This window comes from Bombina bombina, chromosome 8 (assembly GCF_027579735.1).
Source record: "Bombina bombina isolate aBomBom1 chromosome 8, aBomBom1.pri, whole genome shotgun sequence".
NCBI lineage: Eukaryota > Metazoa > Chordata > Amphibia > Anura > Bombinatoridae > Bombina > Bombina bombina.
The window spans coordinates 351,328,518-351,334,881 of record NC_069506.1 but is presented as its reverse complement, the minus strand read 5'-3'; the positions used below and the strand labels follow the sequence as shown (position 1 = coordinate 351,334,881).

Here is a 6,364-nt window from a genome sequence, read left to right as displayed (position 1 = left end):
TCTTAAAAAATGGATTTGGACACCATTGAAAGAGAACCAGGTTGTTGGGCCTGCTGAATTAAGGTAAAATATATATTTATTTTCTGCTCATGTGTGTCAGAAATATTGATTGTGCCTTGCAAAATGCTCACTATAATCTGTAGAAAAGTAGGACCAGTACACACTTCATAGGAATGTCCCTTTAAATCACTCTTGGGTGAATGTAGGTGCAAACCTGGAGGACCTCCTTTTCCAAAGTCCCAGTAAATGTAATGAAATAGAACACACAGGTAGCACTATATGTGGAGCAACAGCACCTTTATTGAGCAACGTTTCGGGGCTCCTGCCCCTTTATTAAGCTATATATCTGTGTTTGTGAACATACATTTGTTGCTTGATTATCTCGTGTGTGTGTGTATATATCACTATCACAGACATAACAATGTTGTACTGAGTGCCTTTAAAGGGACAGTCAAAATACAAATCATCTATTATCAGTGAAGCATTTATAAATCTCTCTGCTTGAATATAAATATATTTATATATATATAAAATGGTTTAAAGATTTATAAGATCAAACCAGGAATGTAGTTAGCTCATTAGTATTTCTTGTTCTTTTAATACAGATATAATGAAGCACATATCCGAACACGTGCTATAATAGAACGACTGTTTGGTGTTCTAAAAATGCGCTTTCGCTGCCTGGACAGATCAGGGGGGGATCTCCAATTCAGTCCAAAAAAGCGATTAAAATCATAGTGGCATGTTGCTGTCTACACAACATGGCACAGGAGCATGGGATGTTGAACGACTTACTTCCAACACCACAGCCCCCAGGTGAAATGTTTGAGCCTGATGTAATTAATCATCCCCAACCCCTCAATGCCCATTTGGAGAGATCTGCAACTATTCAAGAATTCTTTTCAGGTATTTTTATAGTATTGTAATGAGACCTTTTAGTTATTTATGATTATGTTTTTTAATAATACACATTTGTTTCTTTTAATGTTTTACAGATTGAAGATTCTCAGAAATGGAATACCACTCCCCTCCCTCTCTCCTCATCCCTATATTTACCACATTTTCCCTAAATAAATGTATACTTTACTCAAATATAGTCATGGTGAATGTTTCTTTATTTCCAGCTATGTACTAATCAATGCATTCATCTTATGATTTATGTATAACATAATTATCTAAAATATCATTTTAATTATATTCCAAATATTACTTTGTTCTCTTGGTATAATTATTTAAAGAGCAGCTATGCACTCCTGGTTAATAAAAATGAGTACATGGGTGAACCAATGACAGACAGGATATATACTGTATGTTGGCAACAATAAACAGCTCCAACATAGGTTCTATGCTGCTCCTGATCTTACCTAAATAAAACTATAATCAAAGGATACTAAGAATATTAAGAAATATAAAGAATATAAATATATTAGATTTGCTTTTAAATATATATGTTTTAGCAAAATAATGGAATTTATGTCACTTTAAAAAAAAAAAGGAAGAGTGTGTTCACAATAAAACATTAATGAACCAGATAAATCATTCAATTCCAATCAACTTACATATGTACTCATAATCAATTTAATCCTTTTATGTTTCTTATTTCAATCATGTATTTAAGTTTAGGAGCCATTCCATTTAATGTTCATCACCTGTGGTGCACTTGTTGATTGTTGCCTACATTTAGACAACAATCATCAAGCGCTCCCCATGTGCAGATTCAAAATGGGTAGATTCCTAAGATAACATTCCTGTTTTAGTAAATTACAGATGATAATGAAGTTAAATAGATTATAGGATTACATATTTAAGTATATAAATACTGCATGCTCTAATTCATGAGTTTTATTTTGAATAGGCTATCCCTTTAAGAAATATATCAGATGTTCATTTCAAAGAGACAAATCCAGATATAATATAATCCTTAAAATAAAGATACATTATCAATACATACAATCCCCTGAGATTGCACACTTGAATGGCATGGTTACCTCATAGAAAATAATATAGAAAAATAAGTCAAAGGAAATAATTTTTTTATCATGAAGATGAGTTTTATTATTACAGATTTACCCTCATTCAAATGTAGTTTTCAATGTGAAAATCATATTTATTCAATACAAACCGATGACACATTAAAGTTATAATGTGTCATAGTACTAATATTTATAAAATATATGTAATGTCATGTCTGCTAAAGCAGATAATACATTTGCAATATTTAGACTATTAACCAAAATACATAAGTGCTTAATATTACATACTTCAAGAGATATGGGGGTCGATCCGATATAAATCGTCGCCCGCAAAAGCCGGCGACGCCAATATTTGCGCGGATTTGGTATCACATATACAGCGTAACCTAGAAGTTACGCCCGTATATTTCTGCCGTCGCCCGCAGTTTTTTGGGCCATAGGCAGGTATACCAAACCCGCGCAGTTTGGTATCCAATATGCAGCGTAAGGACTTACGTGGCGAAAATGGAGAAAAGTTACTCCATTTTCACCTTGCCACAAAAAGCAGCCGTAAGAAGCCTTACGCTGACTATTGGAGCCCCGTAACTCCCTAAACTAACTAGAAAATAAACCTAACACCTAACGCATGCGCAATGTCTATCTCCCTGTCAACCGCGATCTGCTAAAATAAACCTAACACCTAACGCATGCGCAATGTCTATCTCCCTGTCAACCGCGATCCCCCCCCCCCCCCGAAATCCCTAATAAAGTTATTACCCCCTAAACCGCCGCTCCCGGACCCCGCCGCCATCTACATAAACTAACCCCCTACTGTGAGCCTCTAAAACCGCCGCCATCTATCTTATCTATCCCCTAATCTGACCCCTTACACCGCCGCCACCTATATAAAAATTATTAACCCCTAATGTAAGCCCCTTACACCGCCGCCATCTCTATTAAAATGATTAACCCCCAATTTAATCTACCTACCCCGCCGCCAGCTATATTATCTATATTAACCCTAAGTATATTATAGTTAATATAGGTATTACATTATATATATTAACTATATTAACCCTAATTATATTAGGGTTAATATAGTTAATATAGTTACTATAGTATTTATATTAACTATATTAACTCTATCTAACCCTAACTAAATTTATATTAAATTAATCTAATTCATTTATAAACTAAAATATTCCTATTTAAATCTAAATACTTACCTATAAAATAAACCCTAAGATAGCTACAATATAATTAATAATTACATTGTAGCTATGTTAGGGTTAATATTTATTTTACAGGTAAATTGTTAATTATTTTAACTAGGTATAATAGATATTAAATAGTTATTAACTATTTAATATCTACCTAGTTAAAATAATTACCCAATTACCTGTAAAATAAATCCTAACCTAAGTTACAAATACACCTACACTATCAATAAATTTAATAAACTACAAACATCTATCTAAAAATACAATTAAATTAACTAAACTAAATTACAAAAAAAAAACAAACACTAAATTACAAAAAATAAAAAAAAGATTACAAGATATTTAAGCTAATTACACCTATTCTAAGCCCCCTAATAAAATAATAAACCCCCAAAATAAAAAAAATTCCCTGCCCTATTCTAAATTCAACAAATTTCAAAGCTCTTTACCTTACCAGCCCAAAGAATTCAGCTCTTTTGCATACAACAATTACAATACCCCCCCCCATTACAACCCACCACCCACATACCCCTATTCTAAACCCACCCAAACCCCCCTTAAAAAAGCCTAACACTACCCCCCTGAAGATCTCCCTACCTTGTCTTCACCACACCGGGCCGAACTCCTGATCCGATCCGGGCGATGTCTTCCTCCAAGCGGCAAAGAAGAATTCTTCCTCCGGCGACGTCTTCCTCCAAGCGGCAGCAAAGTCTTCATTCTTCCGGCGGCATCTTCAATCTTCTTTCTTCGCTCCGCCGCCGCGGAGCATCCATCCCGGCCGACTGCTGAACTTGGAATGAGGTACCTTTAAATGACGTCATCCAAGATGGCGTCCGCCGAATTCCGATTGGCTGATAGGATTCTATCAGCCAATCGGAATTAAGTTAAAAAAATCTGATTGGCTGATTGAATCAGCCAATCAGATTCAAGTTCAATCCGATTGGCTGATCCAATCAGCCAATCAGATTGAGCTCGCATTCTATTGGCTGTTCCGATCAGCCAATAGAATGCGAGCTCAATCTGATTGGCTGATTGGATCAGCCAATCGGATTGAACTTGAATCTGATTGGCTGATTCAATCAGCCAATCAGATTTTTTTAACTTAATTCCGATTGGCTGATAGAATCCTATCAGCCAATCGGAATTCGGCGGACGCCATCTTGGATGACGTCATTTAAAGGTACCTCATTCCAAGTTCAGCAGTCGGCCGGGATGGATGCTCCGCGGCGGCGGAGCGAAGAAAGAAGATTGAAGATGCCGCCGGAAGAATGAAGACTTTGCTGCCGCTTGGAGGAAGACGTCGCCGGAGGAAGAATTCTTCTTTGCCGCTTGGAGGAAGACATCGCCCGGATCGGATCAGGAGTTCGGCCCGGTGTGGTGAAGACAAGGTAGGGAGATCTTCAGGGGGGTAGTGTTAGGCTTTTTTAAGGGGGGTTTGGGTGGGTTTAGAATAGGGGTATGTGGGTGGTGGGTTGTAATGGGGGGGGGGGGTATTGTATTTGTTGTATGCAAAAGAGCTGAATTCTTTGGGCTGGTAAGGTAAAGAGCTTTGAAATTTGTTGAATTTAGAATAGGGCAGGGAATTTTTTTTATTTTGGGGGTTTATTATTTTATTAGGGGGCTTAGAATAGGTGTAATTAGCTTAAATATCTTGTAATCTTTTTTTTATTTTTTGTAATTTAGTGTTTGTTTTTTTTTTGTAATTTAGTTTAGTTAATTTAATTGTATTTTTAGATAGATGTTTGTAGTTTATTAAATTTATTGATAGTGTAGGTGTATTTGTAACTTAGGTTAGGATTTATTTTACAGGTAATTGGGTAATTATTTTAACTAGGTAGATATTAAATAGTTAATAACTATTTAATATCTATTATACCTAGTTAAAATAATTAACAATTTACCTGTAAAATAAATATTAACCCTAACATAGCTACAATGTAATTATTAATTATATTGTAGCTATCTTAGGGTTTATTTTATAGGTATTTAGATTTAAATAGGAATATTTTAGTTTATAAATGAATTAGATTAATTTAATATAAATTTAGTTAGGGTTAGATAGAGTTAATATAGTTAATATAAATACTATAGTAACTATATTAACTATATTAACCCTAATATAATTAGGGTTAATATAGTTAATATATATAATGTAATACCTATATTAACTATAATATACTTAGGGTTAATATAGATAATATAGCTGGCGGCGGGGTAGGTAGATTAAATTAGGGGTTAATCATTTTAATAGAGATGGCGGCGGTGTAAGGGGCTTACATTAGGGGTTAATAATTTTAATATAGATGGCGGCGGTGTTAGGGGCTCACTTTAGGGGGTTATAGATATAATATAGCTGGCGGCGGGGTACGGGAGCGGCGGTTTAGGGGTTAATAACTTTATTAGGTTGCGGCGGGGTAAAGGATCGGCGGTTTAGGGGTTAATAGCTTTTTTATTGTTAGGCTAGTGAGGGGGGATAACGGATAGAGGGTTAGACAGTGCGGGCTATGTTAGGGAGGCGTGTTAGACAGTGCGGGCTATGTTAGGGAGGCGTGTTAGACTTGTCGGGCTATGTTAGGGAGGCGTGTTAGACAGTGCGGGTGTTTTAGACTTTAGTCAGGTTTTATAGGCGCCGGCAGTTTCTAACGTGCCGCAAGTCACTGGCGACGCCAGAAATTTGTACTTACGCAGATTTCTGGACATCGCTGGTTTGTGAGACTTACGGCACGTTAGCATCTGACGGCGACCTATATGGGATGGCTCGAGTTGCGAGCTGAAACTGCGGGCAACGCCGGTTCCCTCGCTTGCGCCGCAAACTGCGATCGATATCGGATCGCGCCCATGAAGTATTGTCTTTAACATGGAGTTATTGAAACAATTTAAAAGTGCATTGTGCATTGGTCCCAGGGAGAGTCTGTGTCTGTTCATATGATGTCAATTAAAATGTATTAATCACCTCTATATCATGGCAATCACATATATGTTGTGTATACATCAGTGCTTAAATATCATAAAGATACATTTATCTAATTATTCTAAATATTGAATAATAATCTTGACAAAAAGGAGTGCATTAGTCATGATAGGTATTAGTCATGATAGGTATATATTTCAGATATTACATTCCACATAGGACTAGAATGAATGCAAGGTATTTGGCCATATCAACAGGAAGGAGTATTTACTTTTCAACTC

At 36.0% G+C, this 6,364-nt stretch overlaps 1 long non-coding RNA gene across 1 annotated transcript; it reads left to right on the top strand.

Moving 5' to 3' along the window:
* The first annotated feature begins 777 nt into the window (after positions 1-777).
* Positions 778-1,092, top strand: LOC128638235 (uncharacterized). The gene is made up of 2 exons (XR_008399072.1): positions 778-906; positions 996-1,092. It is a non-coding gene; the product is annotated as an uncharacterized LOC128638235 (long non-coding RNA).
* The last annotated feature ends 5,272 nt before the right edge of the window (positions 1,093-6,364 follow it).